The sequence below is a fragment of the Aquarana catesbeiana genome, linkage group LG05 (assembly GCF_042186555.1).
Source record: "Aquarana catesbeiana isolate 2022-GZ linkage group LG05, ASM4218655v1, whole genome shotgun sequence".
In the NCBI taxonomy this organism is placed as follows: domain Eukaryota; kingdom Metazoa; phylum Chordata; class Amphibia; order Anura; family Ranidae; genus Aquarana; species Aquarana catesbeiana.
In genome coordinates, this window is record NC_133328.1 from 545,850,679 (window position 1) to 545,872,265 (window position 21,587).

A 21,587-nucleotide genomic window follows, 5' to 3' on the forward strand; every position below is an offset into this window, starting at 1 on the left:
GGGCACAAGTGGCTGAGTTTGGGCACAGGTGGCTGCGTTTGGCGGGCACAAGTGGCTGCGTTTGGGCACAAGTGGCTGAGTTTGGGCACAGGTGGCTGCGTTTGGCGGGCACAAGTGGCTGCGTTTGGGCACAAGTGGCTGCGTTTGGGCACAAGTGGCTGAGTTTGGGCACAAGTGGCTGAGTTTTGGCACAGGTGGCTGAGTTTTGGCACAGGTAGCTGAGTCTGGCGGGCACAAGTGGCTGCGTTTGGGAACAGGTGGCTGAGTTTGGGCACAGGTGGCTGAGTTTGGCGGGCACAAGTGGCTGCGTTTGGGCACAAGTGGCTGTGTTTGGGCACAGGTGGCTGCGTTTGATGGGCACAGGTGGCTGCGTTTGATGGGGGAGGTTCAGTATTTTTCAGTTTGTTTGCGCCCCCCCAAAAAATTTTGAGCACCAGAGACAGTACAGGGAACTTCACAGGGCTGTTTGTCATCTGTGGATTCTTTCCCTTTTGACCTCCCAGCAGCCGTGTGTGTGTGAATCTCTGTACCTTGTAGTGCACCGGATTACTGCACTTTTTAGGGAGTGAGGTTATTTTTAATTCAAAGCGGAGTTCCAGTCAATTTTTTGTTTATTAGAAGTCAGCAGCTACAAAAAAAGTGCATCTTCTGACTTTTCCTTGTCAAAAGAAGTTTATTGAGTATACAATATTATAAAGATACATAAAGTAAGTTTACAAGGATCTATAAAGTAAGCTCATTGTTTTACAGTAGGGTTTATATAGGTAAATATCATGAAATTTCAAATATTAAACATTGGGTTCACGTAAACCTAAATTAAAGATATATATCATTTCCTTAGTTACTTTTGTAGGTATTTAAATGATTTATATCTACTATACATATTGTTTACAGGTAGAGTGTATATAGGTCAAATAAATTCTGATAATGAGCTTTAATCGTAAGGTGGAGAAAAGGAAAGAGAAAGAAGAAAAAGGGTAGAAAGGTAGAGGTATGGTCCACAAGATTGTTCCGCTCGTCAGTTTATTATTCTTTTTAGTTCTCTTTGAAGCCTTAGAATGGGTGTCTCTGTAAGTCATTTAATCTGTTACCATGGCAACAGGACAGAGTCATTGAAGTTTGACAGGAATTGTTGTTTTATCCAAGGATGCCAAAGTTTTTCAAATTTTGGAATTTGATTTTGATCGATGGCTACCATCTTAGCATGGGACATTGTATTATTCATTCTGTGAATTGTTTCTGCTAGTACCAATGTAGGAGATGTCCATGCCTTGGCCACTGTTTGTTTTGCAGCCATTATTAGTTGGATCATAAGTTTGAATTGAGAGAGTGTTAACCATTCCGGTTTTAGATTAAGTAAAGTTATATATGGATCTGGTTGTATTATTTTTTTAAATATTTTAGATGCAATCACGAAGACTTCCTTCCAGAAGGTTTGGATTACTGGGCACGTCCACCATATGTGTAAATGTGTGCCTATTTCTGGGCATCCTCGAAAACAAAGAGCTGAGGCATCTTCTGACTTTTAATAAAAAGACACTCACCTGTCCCACAATCCAGCGACGTGGCCACCCAAACCCTCCCTTCTCTCCCCCGCCTGTCCACAGCGCTGGCAATACTACTGTGGGCATCCGGCTGTGACAGCTTGCAGCTTCACAGCCGGGTGCGCATGTCTCACTGCGCTGTCCTGCATAGCCGGGCAATCTTTTGGGAACTGTGTTGTGTTCCAGAAGATTGCAGGGTGGAAGGGCCACCTAGGCGGCCCAAGCGGAAGTGGGAGCTCGTCGGTAATCGTGATGCATCGCGGAATCGAATCGTTGACCAGGTAATCGAATCGTGAGACCAGTGAAGATGCGCAGCCCTAGTGGATAGTGCATGCATGGTGTAGAAGGGCAACAGTTAATGTATTTCTTTTAACCCCTTGGTCATTTCGTCTGTAATGGCAAAGTGGCCCTGCACCCTGAGCAGCATGCAGCTAGATGCACCAAATGGGTATGGCAAGTGGAGGGGGGCAAACTCAAACCACACAACAGAGGCGGGGGCCTTTTGTCGCTGCCAGAAGTATATAGTCAAATGCCAGAAACAAGTACAAAAAGCTTCCCTTTTGGTACGTTAAAGAAAAACTAATACTTGAACCATGTAAGTAGAAATTCAAATCTGTATGACATTTTGTAACTTCCCTGTTTAACCTGTGTTAGCTATATAATCAACAAATGGTCAGTTCTTAAGTTTTTGTTAATTAAGATTACTGTACAAGTCAGCTGTGTGGCTGAAGATATTACCCCCCCCCCCCCCATAACCCCGTAATTTAAAGTATTTTCTGTTTTGACAATTTCCTGATGCTTTTACATTAACCATCTCTATCAATGCAATTAATATATTTTAAATTATAAAATGAAAAGTATGTAATTTGTGGCCCTTAGAACTAGCAAAGCTTAGAGTGTCAAAAGTCCCTAGTATAGTATATTATAGGAAAAAAACACGATCCATTTCTAGGACCTGTTATTGGCTGCTTATAGGCAATGGCTCCTGCTGCTTTGGCCAAGCCTGTGAATGGGGAGAGAGGAAAGAGAATTCCTGCAGATGGGAACAACGCTGGATCGATACAGGACTTAGGTAAGTATTTAGGGGATGGAGGGAGAATCAACTGCTGAAAGGTTTTTTTACCTTAAAGAATAAGTTCACTTTTTAGAAAAAAAAAATAAATGCACATAGAATGCATTAAGGTAAAAAACGATTTGACTTTAGAACTACTTTCAGCTTTAAGGATGTCACACACTTGTTGGCTACCATTAATAAATGCTCTATAGTTGGTAGCGACTTTTAGGTACAGTATATGAAAACTTTTATCCTGCAAGAATGAAAAAATGGTCCTTCGTAGATGAATTCTGTATGTTTTTTTCACATTCTATCAAATAGGAAAAATGGATATCATATATCGCTTGCAAATGCCTAGTGCAGGTGGGAGAGCATAATTAAGTGTTATGAAATTTCAGTAGTACAGCACATATTCCAGTAACCATTATACCAGATCTCACATTCTTTGCAAAAACCAAAATGAACACACAGGATCCTGTTTCTAACATTGTAATCTTGTTGTAAGTGGTTATCCGACAAAGTTACACTTCCTCCCTTTTTTTACTTGTATTTTACCAAGAACAGAACATTTTTGAAACATAATTGATTAAAACATTTATCAATATTTTATTCTTGCCAGCATTTAAAAAAATACTTGCAAATGTGTGTATGCTCATAAATGGGTTTGTTTCAACTTTATGTTTTTTTGGCCTCTGTTATGCAACACTGTCCAATTGGGTAATATTTTAGCCAGACATGTAGCTGGAGAGTATAATGGGCAGATCACTGGGAAAAGAGGCAGAGCGAGAGCAAGCTGTGGTCTATGGGGTAAGAAAAGCAACACAGAATGAAAGATGATTATGGACCTGAACTTGACAGCTTCTCTCTAAATGTTGTTTGGGTGGCAAGTGATATAGCCAGTTTACACAAATTACACTCAGTGACCTTTTTATTGGTACACCACTCTAGTACCAGGTAAGATTCCCTTTTCTCCTACAGCCTGCATTCTTTGAAGCTCAGGATGAGCAAATCTGCCTGGATTCAGTTCAAAGGAGGTTTGGCCAGTGTAGCATGACATCCGCAAACCCCAAACTTAGCGGCAAACCACACTGAGCTCTATGGAAGGTGATTTTTGATATTTTTTCTGGACAATCTTTAGACTAATAAGCAAATCACATTTTTTTTAATAGAAAGGCATGGGAAACTGGGTACTGACATGGGAGGACATGTACCAATGCAAAAAAAAAAAAAAAAAAATGTTTTCAAATACGGTCATGCAGCTAAGGGGTCAACATTAAAAATATACTAATCCTTTAACCACTTAAGGACTGGAAGGATTTGCCCCTTTAATGACCACTGCCAGGACATTTTTTGCGATATGGCACTGCGTCGCTTTAACTGACAATTGCGCAGTCATTCAATGCTGTACCCAAACTAAATTTATGCCCTTTTTTCCCCATAGATTGGTATTTGATCACCTCTGCGGGTTTTTATTTTTTTGCGCTATAAACAAAAAAAAGACCGACAATTTTGAAAAAAACCAATATTTTTTACTTTTTGCTATAATATAATAAAAAAAAAAAATGTAAAAAAAAACAAAATTTCCTCATCAGTTTAGACCAATATGCATTCTTCTACATATTTTTGGTAAAAAAAAAAAATCACAATAAGTGTATATTGATTGGTTATAGCGTCTACAAAATAGGGGATAGATTTATGGCATTTTTATAAGTATAAAGTAGTATAATGACGCCGGCTGGTCAGCAAGTGGTTAAATAAGGGGGGATGCCTTAAAGCTACTTGTGAGGTTATGGAGCAGTACAATTTTCCAATTTTTACGGAGAGCATTAGGAAAAAAAAAAAAAAGGAAAAAGCCGTTGAATTCCCCTTCAAATTCCAACTAGACCCTTATCCAGGAATGCACCCTGGGTGGCCAGAAAATATAGGGCAGCAAACAAGTATCTCACCTTCCTGTACCTGAAAAAGCCACATGCTTTTTAACATTGGGGACGTAACTTACATGGGGGGAGCAGCAAAGCAAATGTTGAGGGACAAGGGCCACTTCCATACCCTGATGCCCTAAGAAGGAGGTTGAATAATATAGGGGGACCAATAGTGGATTCTGGAATCCTCTTAAATTGAGGGGCCCCTAGATACCCTCCCCTCTCAGAAGTATATTAATACTCCTTACCCATTCTCACAAAGCGTTAAATGTAAAACACACACACACCTGGTAAAGGTCCTTTATAAAACAATACAAAAGAAAACAATTAAAACTTTTTAATGCCTATGATCCACATGAGTCATGATGTCCAGCGGTGTACTTACTTACATTTAGGGCAGTAGGTGCCCATGGATGAATGCCTGGAACGCAAGTAGTCTGCAATACAGGCATTCATCCCGGGAGTATGCTGCCCTAGATATTTGATGCACTTATTGCAATATCCAGCCCTGTCCAGTCACAGCAACTGTCAGCCTCTCTAATGCCGTGTACACACGGGCGGACTTTTCGGCATCAAAGGTCCGACGGTCTTTCCGACTGAGTTTTGATGGACTTCCGACAGACTTTCGAACAAACGGACTTGCCTACACACGATCACACCAAAGTCTGATGGATTAGTACGTGATGACGTACGATCGGACTAAAATAAGGAAGTTGATAGCCAATAGCTGCCCTAGCGTTGGTTTTCGTCTGTTGGACTAGCATACAGACAAGTGGATTTTTCGACTGGACTTGAGTCCATTGGAAAGATTTGAAACATGTTCTAAATCTAAAGTCTGTCTGATTTTCTACCAAAAGAGTCAGCTGCAGGTCTGATGAAGCCCACGCACGGCCGGATTGTCGACGGATTCGTCCTGTCAGACCAGTCCAGTTGAAAAGTCCACCCGTGTATACACGGCATTAAACTTTTACAGGTTGCTGAAAGCGGGACTGGACAGTGAGGCCGTACCTTCCAGCTACACGTAAATGCCAGAGCCTCATGCATCAGGGCTAAACACCCAGTGTGCATGAGGCTTTAAAGGAGTTGTAAAGGCAGAAGGTTTTTTATCTTAATGCATTAAACCTTCTCCAGCGATGTCCATGATCCCCTCAGCCATCCAGTACATTCTTCCTGATTGGCTGAGACAGAGCAGCGATTGGCTCCAGTGGCTGTCAGAGTCAGTCAGCCAATCAGGGGAGAGGGTGGTGGGGCCAGGTCAGGGCTCCATGTCTGAACGGATACACGGAGCTCTGACTCAGCTTGGGTGCCCCCTATAGCAAGTTTCTGGCTGAGGGGCACTCAAAGGAGGGAGGGGCTAGGAGTAGCAAAGGAGGACCCAGGCTGCTCTGTGCAAAAACAACTGCACAGAGGAGGTAATAACATGTTTGTATTTTTTTTTTTTTTTTAAATAGCAATCACTTTTGTATTTTGTACACAACTGTATTTTTATCAAATTCTCATTAACAATTAAGTAACCACAGATGATACAGCAAAGTTACTGGCCAGCAGTAAGACATTTTTAATGAGGGAGATCCAAAATGTACTGGAGAAAAAGGAGTAGGCAGGTGTTTTAGTACAATAATTAAGAGCTAGCAGATTACATGGCAGTGTAGAAATGGCCAGCAACAGGACAGTTTTAATCAGGGATAATAGTCCTAACTGGTGATGAAGTAGATAGAACTGCCCAAAACATGTCCCTGCAAATGATCCAAGAGTGACATGACATCGGAGAGTGATTTCCACTGGACATAAGCCAGCCATACGTGGATCTAAATTTCAGTTTGGCAGAGAATGGACAAATTTTAACCCATGTATGGGCACCCTGTAAAACCAGCCTGCTTTGTTTAATCAGTCCTGGAGCTACTACACTTTTATTTTAATGGATAGCTCTGCTGATAAAAAAAAGGAAGTTTACCCATAAATAAAAGCCCTAGCAACATATAATAAAAACAATATACCCACATAGTAACCCCCCCCCCCCCCAAATAATACACCCCTGAAACAAAAAGGGAAGATTTGCAGAAAAAAAGGGTTATTACTGACCTCAAATTAACCAAAAATGTAAAAAAGCCTCCAGTAATAAGAAAAGGACAAAAATAAGTAATGGGTTGATTGCCCAAAGAGCTAACATTCAGAATTAAAGTGGTTGTAAACTCTGTTACACCACTTTTACCCACAGGTAAGCCTATAACAAGGCTTACCTGTAGGTACTGTGAATATCTCCTAAACTTGCACAGTTTTGGAGATATTCAGTATATGCACTGCTGCCAATGTCATCGGCGCATGCGCACTGAAGAAACGGCTCGCTGGTGCCGTTTCTTCAGGACTCGCGCCGTGACTGGCGGCTCACGCGCAGAAGTGACGTCATCGCAGCTCCAGCACATCACAGCGCCGGAGCCGCGAACCCGCAAGTAACTCCGGTGCAAGATTCAGGGCATCGTTCTGGAGGTATTTCATAATGAGCTAGTATGTGATGCTTACTAGCTCATTATGCCTTTGTCTTTAGATAATCACAACTTTAGTCACGATTTGTCACTATCCATTACACCCAGTCTCAAAGGTACTATACTGGATTGAGATCTGGAAAAATGCATGGTATTGGAGTACACTGAGGTCACTGCTCTGTACCTAGAACCACCTTGAGATGATGGGGATATGCAATACTATATCATATGGCACTGATTAAGATCAACTTATTGTAAAATTGTTGACGTCCTGAGATTTATCTTCTACTTCTACTGGGGCAGATCTACTACCTGGATTGGCACTTTTTTTCAGTTTTCTGACATACTTCCTTCACCACAAAAGGTCCATGCAGTTGAACTAGATTTGGGCTGGCCCAGAACATTTGAGTGTGACGGTCTCTTTCCAAGATACTACATAGAAAGAGATGCTGATGTTTTAAGGTCCTATGGTCTCCCGCGACCTCACCAGATGTGTTACTCATTCTGCACCAATTTTCTACTAATAAGCATTTATACTAACTTTACTATGCTAGAAGGGCATTTTTGCCTTCACTCCGTTTTTTATTTTTATTTTTTCCCCTCTCTGCACAATCTCTCATGTACATATACTTTTAAAGGATAAAAAAAAATACCCCACTAAATCACCAACAAAATACAGGTAAGCCTAGACACTTAAATGCTGTTAAGTTGATTTTAAGGAGCTTTATGTGTTCCAAAAAAGCATTGCATATGCCACCAATCTAAACTGATGGGATGCATTATTATTTAGTATTCTAATGTTCGACTGGATAACAACTAAACATTTGGGCGATAACTGAATGAGAAGCAGCCATTTGATATTGAAACCTCTTTTTCTTTATATATGAGCTTCCACCCATCAACCCGCCATCAAGTAAATTTAATGTCTACCTTTTTTTTACCTAATTATTGGTAGAATGTCTATTGAAATGCTTTTTTTTTTTTGGTTCAAACACATATTTGACTGTGAAGTTTATGCATGGATATCAAAGTTCCTATAAATATGGTTGTAATACAGTATTTCAAATGCTAGAAATCTAAATGACCCTATACCAAAGCAGAGTATGCAGATTATAAAGATACAGCTGATAAGAGTTGGAATAATTGGTTATTTGCAGTATGATGTATCAGAATTGTATGTTCCCATTTGTAACTAATATAATGTTAATGAAAAATTGAATCATTTCTACTCTAAAGGAATGTTATTATGACAGCTATACAGTGTTAAATATAAGTATCTGGGCTCTGATTGCAACCTGTTAAAAGCATCATTGCAGCCAAAAGGCTGCAGCTTTCTGATATCTCAAAGGATGGCAAATGGTTTCCGGATGACTGGATTTTGGGCTCATTTTGCAGATAAGAAATGTTAAGTCCTGTGACTGAGCTACAGATTTTAACCTCTATAATCCAGAAGAGATTTCCCTGGAAAGTATTCTATACAGACACCTAACCATGTAATGGCATGTATGAATGAATAAAATATTACAATACGAAGGGGTTTCTTAATAGTCATGCTGGAATAGACATCATGCCCAATATCACCATTTAGAAATAACTGCCTATATTTGAATTATTCCTTGTAAGAGGCTACTCTAATTGGTTTCTCTCTGTGCATTAATACAACCTAAATGGATCTTGAAAACGGGAATCGCTGACCAGAGTATCACATAGATCACATACAGTGCAGAGCATATATGTAATTTTGCAGTTCTTGACATCCATCTTGGTGTGTCAGTGTCACAACGAAGACACATGAAGGCTGCTGGCAAGTAAAAATTCCATATAGCATGGGCAGTGTCAAACAGGAGGCCGATTTATTTAAGTAGTTAAAGGGGTTGTAAACCCTCATGTTTTTTCACCTTAATGCATCCTATGCCTTAACCACTTGCTTACTGAGCACTTAAACCCCCCTCCTGCTCAGACCAATTTTCAGCGCTGACGCACTCTGAATGACAATTGCGCGGTCATACAACACTACACCCAAATTAAATTTTATCATTTTTTTCCCACAAATAGAGCTTTCTTTTGGTAGTAACATTTGGAAAAAAAAAATCATGTTTCATAGTTTGTACATACAGACTGTAAAAATTAAAACTCGAATCGAGTGACAATTAAAACATCAATGCGGCGCTCCCATCAGTCAACTAATATAAAACTGAAAGGCTAGTACAGGGTCACTACTGGATACGTAAAGATTTAAAAGCGAACAAAACAAAATAGGAATGAAATAGGAGTCTCTAGTGGATATTTAGGGTGTAAACAGCAGATAGTTGATGAGTGCACCGTCCACCAAACACTTTTCCACAGCGTGCACCAGAACCCGGAGGTTATCATGTCTCAATCAACATCCTATGGTCTGTTTGCTCTATGCAGCGTTTCGTGATAGGTCACATCGTACGACGTGGCCTATCACGAAACGCCGCGTAGGGCGAGCGACGCGCTGACGTCACCACGTGTCTTCCACTGATCGTTCAGCAGGATGGGTTAGTCTGTGTGCTACAGCCGGCGCACCAGATGAACAAGGCTTGCTAAAATTTTAATTGATGTAAGTGTTCATTTTACTTTACCTATTTAATAAACCAAGAGATTTTACACTATGGAAGCGCCTGTGTTCTCTCTTACTATGTACATCTATGGTTGAGTCCATCTTTCTATGAGGAGAGCTGGGAACATCAGGAGCCTTACAGAGGAGGTCTAGAAACAGCTATCACCATCTCTAAATTAGCCCAGCAGTTGTCTCATTGGTCATACTCTGCAGGAGTTTTTACATACCAGCTTCCCCTGATCCTCTGTAGTGGGGGATCATGGGGCTCCGGTAAGCAGTCACCCCTTCTTTACCGGTGGCGGATTTCTTCTTCTCAAGACCTAATTGGCACAAATCACTTTTATTTAAAGGGACTTTTTTATTCACGGGACCCAAACCCCTTGGTTTTTCTAATATTGTTTATTGGATTTAAATCAGTTTCTCACATTTTGCACTTTTTATGGCACAGCACTGTGACAATACACATGAGTGAGTGGGTTGTTTTAGATTATATCACTGTATTTATTATATGTTTGCTCATATATATTTATCTCATAGTTCGATTTTTCAATTCACATTCGATTATTTAATTAGCGCAATTCTATTGTTTTCCTTATATTCTGCACTGGACTTATGTTATTCACGAGAATTGCTGCTGTCTATGATTTTGTTTACTTATTCACTTGTTTATTGGTTTATGGTTTGGGTTTCTGTTAGCGCAGTTTGATCCCCTTTTTTCTTAGCTGAAATCGAGACTCATCAGACCAGGCAACCTTTTTCCAATCTTCAATTGTCCAATTTTGGTGAGCCTGTTCTTAGCTAACAGGAGTGGCATCCGCTGTGGTCTTCTGCTGCTGTAGCCCATTTGCTTCAAGGTTCAATGTTTTGTACATTCAGAGTAGGTATTTTGCATACCTTGGTTGTAAGTTACGAGTGGTTATTTGAGTTACTGCTGTCTTTCTATCATCTCAAAACAGTGTGCCCATTCTCCTCTGACCTCTAACATTAGCAAGGCCTTTTAGTCCACACAACTGTCGCTTACTACATATTTTCTCTTTTTTCTGACCATTCTCTGTAAACCCGAGAGATGGTTGCGTGCGAAAATCCCAGTAGATCAGCAGCTTTTGAAATACTCAGACCAGCCCATCTGGCGCCAACAATGCCACGTTCAAAGTTACTTAAATCCTCTTTTTTCCTCATTCTGATGCTCGGTTTGAACCTCAGCAAGTCGTCTTCACCACGTCTGGATGTTTAAATGCATTGAGTTGCTGCCATGTGATTAGCAATTTGTGTTACCAAGCAATTGAACAGGTGTACCCAATAAAGTGGCCGGTGAATATGCTGTTCAGCTTTATTTTCTTATTTTAACATGTATTTGTGGCGCCTTACCATAAAAAAAACCAGAGGGTCACATGTTCATCCTTGGTCTTTTCATTTTGTTCTGCGCTGGCCTGTGGGAATAGACAGGTGGAGCCAGGACATCACTGCAGTAAAAGTAAGTCAGAATCATATAACCAGAATCATTTTTCTGCTCCTTCCCTGCTGTAAAGGACAACTGTACCTTTGACAGTTGTCCTACAATAAAAGCAGCCCCAATTGAGTGCATCCCAACTATTCTGATACTCAACTTTGCTCCTGATCCAGCCATCTTTATTGCGTGGCCCCACTGGGCATCGCACAGCCTTGCTTCTAAAAGCAAAAAAATTATGCCGCATACACACGGTCGGACTTTCTAGAAAGCTAGGTCCGACGTACTTGCCGCCAGACTTCCGGCGGACTACCGCCGGACTTTCTGAACGGCCGGACTTGCCTACACACGGCCGGACTTTCCGGAATCCGGTCTTCCCGACGGACTCCCGCCGGACTTTCAGAATGAACGGACTTTCCCACACACGGACAAGTCCGTTCATTTTGAACGTGACTTGGGTACGACGGGACTAGAAAAGGAATTCAATCTCGCCGCTTTTTTTGGCGAGATTGAAACCTTGCGAGCCCCGTCGCAGGCCCTTAGGTCTGGTATGGAACTTTAAGGGGAACCCCCTACGCCGAAAAACCGGCGTGGGGGTCCCCCCAAAATCCATACCAGACCCCGATCCGAGCACGCAGCCCGGCCGGTCAGGAAAGGGGGTGGGGACGAACGAGCGCCCCCCCCTCCTGAACTGTACCAGGCCGCATGCCCTCAACATGGGGGGGTGCTTTGGGGGAGGGGGCGCCTTGCGGTGCCCCCCCACCACAAAGCACCTTGTCCCCATGTTGATGAGGACAAGGGCCTCTTCCCGACAACCCTGGCCGTTGGTTGTCGGGGTCTGCGGGCGGGGGGGCTTATCGGAATCCGGGAGCCCCCTATAATAAGAGGGCCCCCAGATCCCGGCCCCCCCACCCTATGTGAATGAGTATGGGGTACATGGTACCCCTACCCATTCACCTAGGTAAAAAGTGTCAATAATAAAACACAACACAGGTTTTTAAAATAATTTATTAAACAGCTCCGGGGGGGGGTCTTCTTCCGTCTTCGGGGGTCCCTCTGGTTCATCTTCTCCCGGCGTCCGGTTGGTTCTTCTCCGCTCTCCGGCCTCTTCTCCCGGTGTCCCAGGTCTTCGGCCGGCCCCTCCGCTGTCTTCAGGTAGCTCTATTGCCAGCGGAGGTCCAGACTTCTGGGCTTCTTGGCTTCTTGTGTTCTCTTCTCTTCCCCCAGATGTTGACACGACGCTCTCTCCGGCTGGACTGGTCTCTGAGGGCTGCGTTGTGACTTATATAGGCGGAGACCCTGCCCCCATATGATGTCACAGTCCCTGGGCATGCTGGGACTGTGACGTTTTAGGGGGCGTGGTCGACCACTGACAGCACAGTTCGGTTGGTTACAGGCTGGTTGGAAAGTTGAGCTAGGAATTTTTTTTTTTGGTTTTGTTTGACTTGCTTCTGAAAGCATCCTTGCCCGGTGCCCTTCAACCTGTGCAAGTATGCACATCAAGGCTGGGTTCACACTATCGCCACAGCAGAGGTTCAATGCATGCTGATTCACCGTTTCAGGTCCGATTTCAACCAAAATTTTTGGCTGAATTCGGACCTGAGACGGTCCAAAAGACACACAGGGCTCCTGTTCAAATTTGCGCCGGAGATAAGTGCACCGGGTCCATAGAGAGACGGTCAAAATCTCCTGCTATTGCGAACTGGATGCGATCAAACCGCATCCAATTCGCATAGGTGTGAACCCAGCCTTCAGTAGATAAAGAGAAAACATATTCTGATTATCTGATTTTGATTTACATTACAGCCATTGCAGGTTTAGAAACTGACAAATTTGTTAAAGCTAAAGAGAGATTTAAAGACCTCAACAAGATTTTCACTACAAAATATAGAAAATATTTAAACTATATTTTGAAACATACTAAATTGGCACCATTTTATTAGTAATTTCTTATACAACTAGGGAAAGCACTTATTGTTTTAACAAAAATGTGGGGAAAAAAATTCACAAAAGCTCAAAGAGCAGAGCTGATGTAAAAACATATCCCATTATATAGTTAGTTTTTTTTTTTTTTTTTTTTTGAGTTTAAAGTATAGAATGTGCCTCTTTACTGCCCTGGCTGCTGCTTTGGAGGTTTGGTCAGGTTTGTTTTGGCTCCAAACACCCAACTTTTCAGATTGCTGTTCTCATACATGTATCCCTAAGTGTATCCACAATAAATTAGTGTAATTAGTATGATTACTGAAAATAAAACACAGAAACTTTCCACAAAGTCAGACGGCTGGAGCCGAATAGAACCCAAATGAATCTCCAACTGCTGACAGCTGAATAAAACAGCTTCTGCAAGCTCAAGTTAATGGAGGATAAGGACATTATTAAAGTGAAACTGTCATGTTCTACATATCACGTAATAAACTTGGTAGAGAGCCTAATGGATCACTAATGCTGCATATTAAAAACACTTACTTATATACAGTATATGTAAAAAAAATAATTAACTTTTTTTTTCAGACCTCATGACAATGATGCTGCCATGCAAAAAAAAAGGGCCTGATGTCACTGGCAAATAATAATTTTCATGTCTGAGCCACTGGTTCTCTCTGTGGGAGAACGAATGGATCTAAGGCTGGTCATACAATAAGCAATTTTATTTCCTTCAACCAACCCATGTTGATGAGGGAATCCCTCACACTGCACTATTGTATTCTGGCGGTGGGAGGCTTCCACGTCATCAGAATACGATTACCGCTGCCGACTATAGCCGACGGCAGAATTTGCATGAAAAAACCTGACAGGTAGGTTGAACTGAAATGAAATCAACTGACTTCCGTACAAACAGTCTGCCAATAGATGGATCGAAATTCGTCTAGTCCCTACTGGGTGGCTGTGAACAGAAAATGTTGACCCGAACAAATGGTAAAACATGCTTTTTCCAATTAAACCACTGGCATCTGTCACAATTTTTCTCCTTGATGTCGTGCAGGTGGTTAATTCAAGGTTCGCTATCTCTACAAGGCCCTCCTGTAGGCATAAGTGATGTCTCTGGTACTGTTGGCTCTTTCATGAGCACATGTTCCCTGAGCAAAGCAACGATTTGCTCTTATTCAAAGATGAGTGTCTCAGCCTCACATTTGCATTATATGTTCTCTCTTTGTATACATTCCTGTATCAAAAAGTGGCTTGGCAAATAAAAGTGTTTATACCAAAAAGGATGGTGCTAGGATTTGTCAAGCCCTACTTGTAATACAGCAGTGAAATTCCCAAGGGGGAAGGCTTATTCTCTTAAATATATTTATCCTTATTGTTGCATTGTGGTTTTAATAGACTAAATTAATTTTTTTTTTTTTAATTCTGAAGGATTTCTTGTGTGCTGTTGCTTTGGAGAATACCCTGTGCTTGGCAAGGACTTCAGCAGCATCTTGCACTGAGATATTTAACATAATTTCTTTTTGATGCACTTGGGATGATTTACTAAAGACAAAAAGAGGCTGTTCACTTTGCAAGGAAAGTTGCACTTTGCAAAGAAGTTTTCCCTAGAGCTTTGTGGATGTGGTGAATTCCACTTTGCAAAGAATACCCAATCACATTCAAGAAAAATAACAAAATAAAAAACTGCATTTTTGTTTGCATGTGACTGATTGAGGCTCTGCTGACCTCTGCCAACCATATAATTCTTGGAAAAATTCCCTTGCAAAGTGCAATTGTAAAGGGAACAGTCTATTTGCCTTTGGTAAATCAACCCTGTTGAGAGAGGGGATTGCGCTGTCAATTGCTAAAGAGTCACTGACCCATCACTGCTCTCACCTGACATTTCATATAGGGGTCTCTCATTTCACTTACCTTTTGTTTCTATCTCTTATACCACTTGATTGTTTGGAATGGGTGCACTTTCCTACAGTCCTATATACTTGTTGTACACGAAAAAGACTATACAGTATGTGCATGTCTTTGGAGCATATTAAAGTGGATTTCCAGCACAAAAAGTGTAGCTGCTGACTTAATAAACACACACTCACCTGTCCCATGGTCCAGCGATGCGGCCGCCCAAAGCCTCGGTTCTCTCCCTCTGCTCTACCCTGGTATCACTACTGTGGGCACCCGGCTGTGACAGCTTGTGGCGTGAGTCACGCTGCACATCCTAAATGGCCGGGCAATCTTCTGGGACCTGGGACGTGTCCCAGAAGATTGCAGGGAGGGAGGGGCCGTCCGAGCGGAAGTGGGAGCTGGGTACCTGTCAAAACTAGGTACCCGCTCCCCCCAAAAAAAAGTCAGGGGGTCAGGATTCCTTAAAGCGGAAGTTACACTTTTGGGTGGAATTCCGCTTTAAGTATTGTATTACCATTCCTTGTTATATTTATTATGTCATGGGAGGTGATGGCCTTCATAAAGGTCAAAAGATGACCACCTTACCTTTCTGAAAAGGAAAAAAAACTTCAAACTACTTTGTCCTCTGAGCTGAAAGGAAAGATTGTATCTTTATTTAAAAAAACTGATAATTGGCATGTGCGTATGTATTCACCCCTTTGTTATGAAGCCCATAAAAAGCTCTGGTGCAAACAATTACCTTCAGAAGTCACATAATTAGTGAAATGATGTCCACCTGTGTGCAATCTAAGTGTCACGTGATCTGTCATTACATATACACACCTTTTTGAAAGGTCCCAGAGATTGCAACACCTAAGCAAGAGGCACCACTAACCAAACATTGCCATGAAGACCAAGGAACTCTCCAAACAAGTAAGGGACAATGTTGTTGAGAAGTACAAGTCAGGATTAGGTTATAAAAAAATATCCAAATCTTTGATGATCCCTAGGAGCACCATCAACTCTATCAAACAAATGGAAAGAACATGGCACAACAGCAAACCTGCCAAGAGACCACACACCGCACACCAAAACTCACAGACTGGGAAAGGAGGGCATTAATCAGAGAGGCAGCACAAAGACCCTGGAGGAGCTTCAGAGTTCCACAGCAGAGACTGGAGTATCTGTACATAGGGCGACAATAAGCCGTATAGAGTTGGGCTTTATGGCAGAGTGGCCAGAAGAAAGCCATTACTTTCAGCAAAAAACAAAATGGCACGTTCTGAGTTTGCGAAAAGGCAAGTGGGAGACTCCCAAAATGTATGGAGGAAGGTGCTCTGGTCTGATGAGACTAAAATTTAACTTTTCAGCCATCAAAGAAAAAACTATGTCTGGCACACCATCCCCACAGTGCAACATGGTGGTGGCAGCATCATGTTATGGGGATGTTTTTCAGCAGTCGGGACTGGGAAACTGGTCATAGTTGAGGGAAAGATGGATGGTGCTAAATACAGGGATATTCTTGAGCAAAACCTGCACCACTCTGTGTGTGATTTGAGGCTAGGACATAGGTTCACCTTCAAGCAGGACAATGACCCCAAACACACTGCTAAAGCAACACTTGTAAATGTGTTGGAATGGCCTAGTCAAAGCCCAGACCTCAATCCAATAGAAAATCTGTGGTCAGACTTAAAGATTGCTGTTCACAAGGGCAAACCATCCAACTTGAAGGAGCTGGAGCAATTTTGCAAGGAAGAATGGGCAAAAATACCAGTGGTAAGATGTGGCAAGCTCATAGAGACTTATTCAAAGCGACTTGGAGCTGTGATCACCGCAAAAGGTGGCTCTACAAAGTATTGACTTTAGGGGGTGAATAGTTATGCACATTGACTTTTTCTGTTATTTTGTCCTATTTGTTGTTTGCTTCACAATAAGAAAAAATCTTCAAGGGTGTGGGCATGTTCTGTAAATTAAATGATGTAAATCCTCAAACAATCCATGTTAATTCCAGGTTGTGAGGGTGAATACTTTTGCAAGGCACTGTATTTAGTGGCATTGTCCCCCAAAACAGACGTACTGGTCAGGGATCATAGATCTTATTTACCTGATCTGTAACATGTTTTTGCCATTGACCCTGTGGGTGTGTCTTCCACAAAACAGCCTTCTCCATCTGCACATACCGACAATCGATTTAATACTGCAAAAGGCCTCATCCCTACTTACTGGAAAATAGCTAAATAAACTCTGATTGCTGACTGGTTAAATAAAATTGATAATATCTGTTTGATAGCAGAACTGACAAAAACAAAGATACAACTGAATTATGAAATCTGGTTAGCATTCAAACAATCTCCCCCTATACTCAATACATTCATTTTTGCTCTACCCTGTGAACTCAAGTACACCACCCTAGGAAAATCATCAGGACCACAATGGCTCTTCCAAGACCTGGGGACACCACTCTGCTTTTCCTCCACTGCTTAACCAGTTCCCGCCTTGCATATGGGGGAATGACACCGCATCTGGCCTCTTGTCGATATGGGTGGATGTCCTCCCGGATCAGGCCACGGAGCGGTACGATCTGTCACAGGCTGTGATACAGTCGATGGCTAATCACTGTACTGCTGCCTGTACCATGTGACCGCTGTAACCAATCACAGCAGGTCACATAACAGTTATAAACAATGGATGGCTTCCTTTCAAGCCATCCATTGTGTACAGACATGTTGCTACCTGTGATTGCTCACGGTGATTGCTGTGGCCAATCGCAGCTAATCACAACAAAAACTGAATGAATCGATTTCATTCAGTAAAATGCTTGCATGCAGCACACATAATGGGGGCGATTTACGAAACCTGTGTGCCATCAGTAGAGGCACACGGCGAGGCACAACGCACATTTTCATATTTATGAAACGGTGCGCAGGTAACAGAGCTTGAATCCCCCATTTACTATAGCGATCTCGGCACAGGGGAAAATGCAAACTGTGCGCCACTATGGACATGACGCACGGCATCTCCAATTCAATATTGACAAAAGATGGAGGTGCCAATATTATAGGGTGATGTGAGGAAGTTTAGTAACAACTACCCAAGTAACAAATATGCCCAAAATAAAATTAGAAAGTAACTTTTTTAGAGAAAGCCTGCTGTGCCTGCAAGTACATTTAGAACTGCGTGAGATCAATGTAAGCAGTGTGCATGCGCAAACGGCTCCTGCACTCGTTCACATGAGTGTGTTCACTACGTAGCCAAAATCTTAGTAAATATTAAGCGACGTACATGCAATTGCACGGGTTGAACGGCGCACCTCTAAACTTGCCATTTTTTTTTTTTATGCTGGTTCAGCTTTATGTATTTTTTTAAGGAGATTTGCAGACAGGTCATGTTAGGATGTTACGTTGCCAACATGTGACATGCACCTTGTTAAAATGATGTAAAAAGACTCTTGCTCCACTAGCTCCTCCTAAAAGGGCATTTAACCTTTTTTGCTTTTAAAGGAGAACTCTACACTCCATTCTCCAATACGCTTGCTTCTCCGGGCTCTCCTGTGCCATCGGGGACCCGGAGAAATTATCGGCCGCCGCCGGATGACGACCATAGAGATTTCCGGTGACCAGATGGTCACAGTTATCTCTATGACTATCAAAGGCCTGGGCGCGTTGTTATGATGTAACGTCTGGGCCGTGGATGTAAACAAAGCCTCGATCGCGGCTGGTAAGCATGAGATCATGGATTTTTTTTCCCGATCTCCCGATCCAGCCTGGAGGAGAGATGTGGGGTCTTACCGACCCCGCATCTCTCCATAAAGAGGACCTGTCACAAACGATTCCTGTTACAAGGGATGTTTACATTCCTTGTAATAGGAATAAAAGTGATAAAAAAAAATGTAAAAGAAAGTGTAAAAATAAAAAAACAAAGTAAAATTTAAAAAAATTATTTAAAACGCCCCTGTCCACGGTAGCTTGCGCTCAGAATCGAACGCACGCCCCGCCCACATATGTAAACACCGTTCAAACGACACATGTGAGGTATCGCCGCATGCGTTAGAGCGCAAGCAACAATTCTAGAACTAGACTTCTTCTGTAACTCTAAACATGTAACCTGTAAAAAAATTTAAAGCGTCGCCTATGGAGATTTTTAAGTACCGAAGTTTGGCGTCATTCCATGAGTGTGCGCAATTTTAAAGCGTGACATGTTGAGTATCTATTTACTTGGCGTAACATCCTCTTTCACATGCAAAACAATTGGGCTAACTTTACTGTTTTGTTATTTTTTAAATCATGAAAATGTTTTTTTCCAAAAAAAAAAAACGCGTTTGAAAAATTGTTGCGCGACTACGAGAGATAAAAAGTTGCAATGACCGCCATTTTATTCCCTAGGGTGTCTGCTAAAAAAATATATAATGTTTGGGGGTTCTGAGTAATTTTCTAGCAAAAAAATGATGATTTTTACATGTAGGAGGGGAGTGCCAGAATAGGCCCGGTATGGAAGTGGTTAAAGTGATATTAAACCCACTTCCACAATTTTTGCTATATACCTGGTATAGTATTGAATCTGGTTGTCTGGCTCACAGTTTTTAAAAAAAAAAACAACACATTCATTCTAAATAGCTTTGTAATGCCTTGTACACCGCAGTCATGTGACTTTTTTTTCACTAGCCCCAAACCATAATGTGCAATTAGTGGGCGGAGCTAACTGGAGACCTCAGAAGCAAACTGCAATGTCACTGCGATACACGTTAATAGAATAGCAGTCAGGTGACACAGTGATGCACTATTTTTGTAGAGGACTTCTCTCTCTGGTTTACTGGTCTCATGTTTCACACACAGCATAGGCTTTGTGTGTGTGTAAACAATGAGACGATGAGACCGGTAAACCAGGGAGAGAAATTCCCTATCAATCATAACTACTACTACTGCTGTCCCGCAGTACTAACTTAGGAGCCGCCCCCCAGCTGACATGAAATATCAGGTGGGGCAGCTAGAACAGAGGAAAGTGGCACCGAAAAGACATTGTGGAGTGGCAATTCAGCAGCCACAGAATCGGCTGCTATTGCATTGACATTAATAAGAGGGAGGATATTAAAAACTGCAGGATTAACCAGGAATTTATCTAGATAGAGTTGGGAAAATAATTATTTGATCCCTTGTAGATTTTGTACGTTTGACCACTTACATAGAAATTAAGTAAGTGTCTATAATGTTTATCATAGGAGTATTTTAAATGACAGAGACAGAATATCAATAAAAAATCCTGAAAAATACATGATACAAATGTTATAAACGGAGTTCAGTGAGTAAAATAAGCATTTGATCCACAAGCAAAACATGACTTAGTACTTGGTGGAGAAACCCTTGTTGGCAAGCACAGAGGTAAGATGTTTTTTGTAGTTGGTAACCAGGTTTGCACACATCTCAGGAGGGATTTTGGTCCACTCTTCTTTACAGATCTTCTCTAAATCCTTAAGGTTTCTTGTCTGTCGTTTGGCAACTCAAAGTTTCAACCCCCACCATAAATCTTCTATAAGGTCTGAAGACTGGATAGGCCACTCCATGACCTTAATGTGCTTCTTCTTGAGCCACTCCTTTGTTGCCTTGGCGGTATGTTTTTGGTCATCGTCATGCTGGAAGACCCATCCATGACCCATCTTCAGCGTTCTGGCTGAGGGAAGAAGGTTCTCATCCAAGATTTTACAATACATTATTACATCTATTGGCTCCTCAATGCGGCAAAGTCGGCCTGTACCTTTAGCAGAGAAACAGCCCCAAAGCATAATGTTTCCACCTCTGTGCTTGACTGTAGGGATGGTGTTCTTAGGGTCATAATCAGCATTTTTCTTCCTCCAAACACAGAGAGTCGAGTTAATGCCAAAAAGCTCCATTCTGATCTCATCTGACCAGAGCACTTTCTCTGAAACATTTAGATGTTCATTGTACACGTGTCTTCTTGAGAAGGGGGATTCTGTAGACAGGTGTCTTTTATACATATAACGAGTTGTTGCTAGGAGCACCTTCTTAAAGTGGTTGTAAAGGATTTCTTAAAATAAAAATAAACAAACATATTATACTTACCTGCTCTGTGCAAGGGTTTTGCACAGAGCAGACACGATCCTCCTCTTCTTGGGTGCCCCGCTGGCGCTCCTGGCTCCTCCCCTTTAACTGGGTGCCCCCCTCTCCCAAGTCCTGCTGCTGTGTCCATTGACACAGACAGTGGGACTGGACTCGGCCCGGCCCCCATGTCAGTGGATTTGATCGACAGCAGTGGGGGCTAATGGCTCCTTCTGCTATCAATCTGCCCAATGAGATGAGAGCCAGCAGCCGCTGGGCTAATGCACGGCCCTGGAACAAATGGGCTCTGGTAAGAAAAGAAAAGGGGGGGCTGCAGCAAAGAAGGTTTTTCACCTTAATGCATTAAGGTGAAAAACTTTGTAACTTTACCATACCTTTAAATTGACAGGACTAATCTGTGTACTACATGAAAGAAGCAGGATATTCCTCACTTTAGAGGTATTCGGGTAGTGAAATATCCACCATGGTACACAGATGACACAAAAAAAATGTTGGATGTAATAAGCTTCACTAAGGCAGGCCAACCACGGGTTGCAGGAAAGAAATTTGCACGATTCCCCCATCAACACAGGTAGTGCTGACCGGGGAATCCCTCCTACCGAGCCATTGTCTACTCCTAGCAGGGGGCGGGAGAAGCCATCCCCGCTGAGAGGATTCCGGCAAGCTGGTTGTACCCAA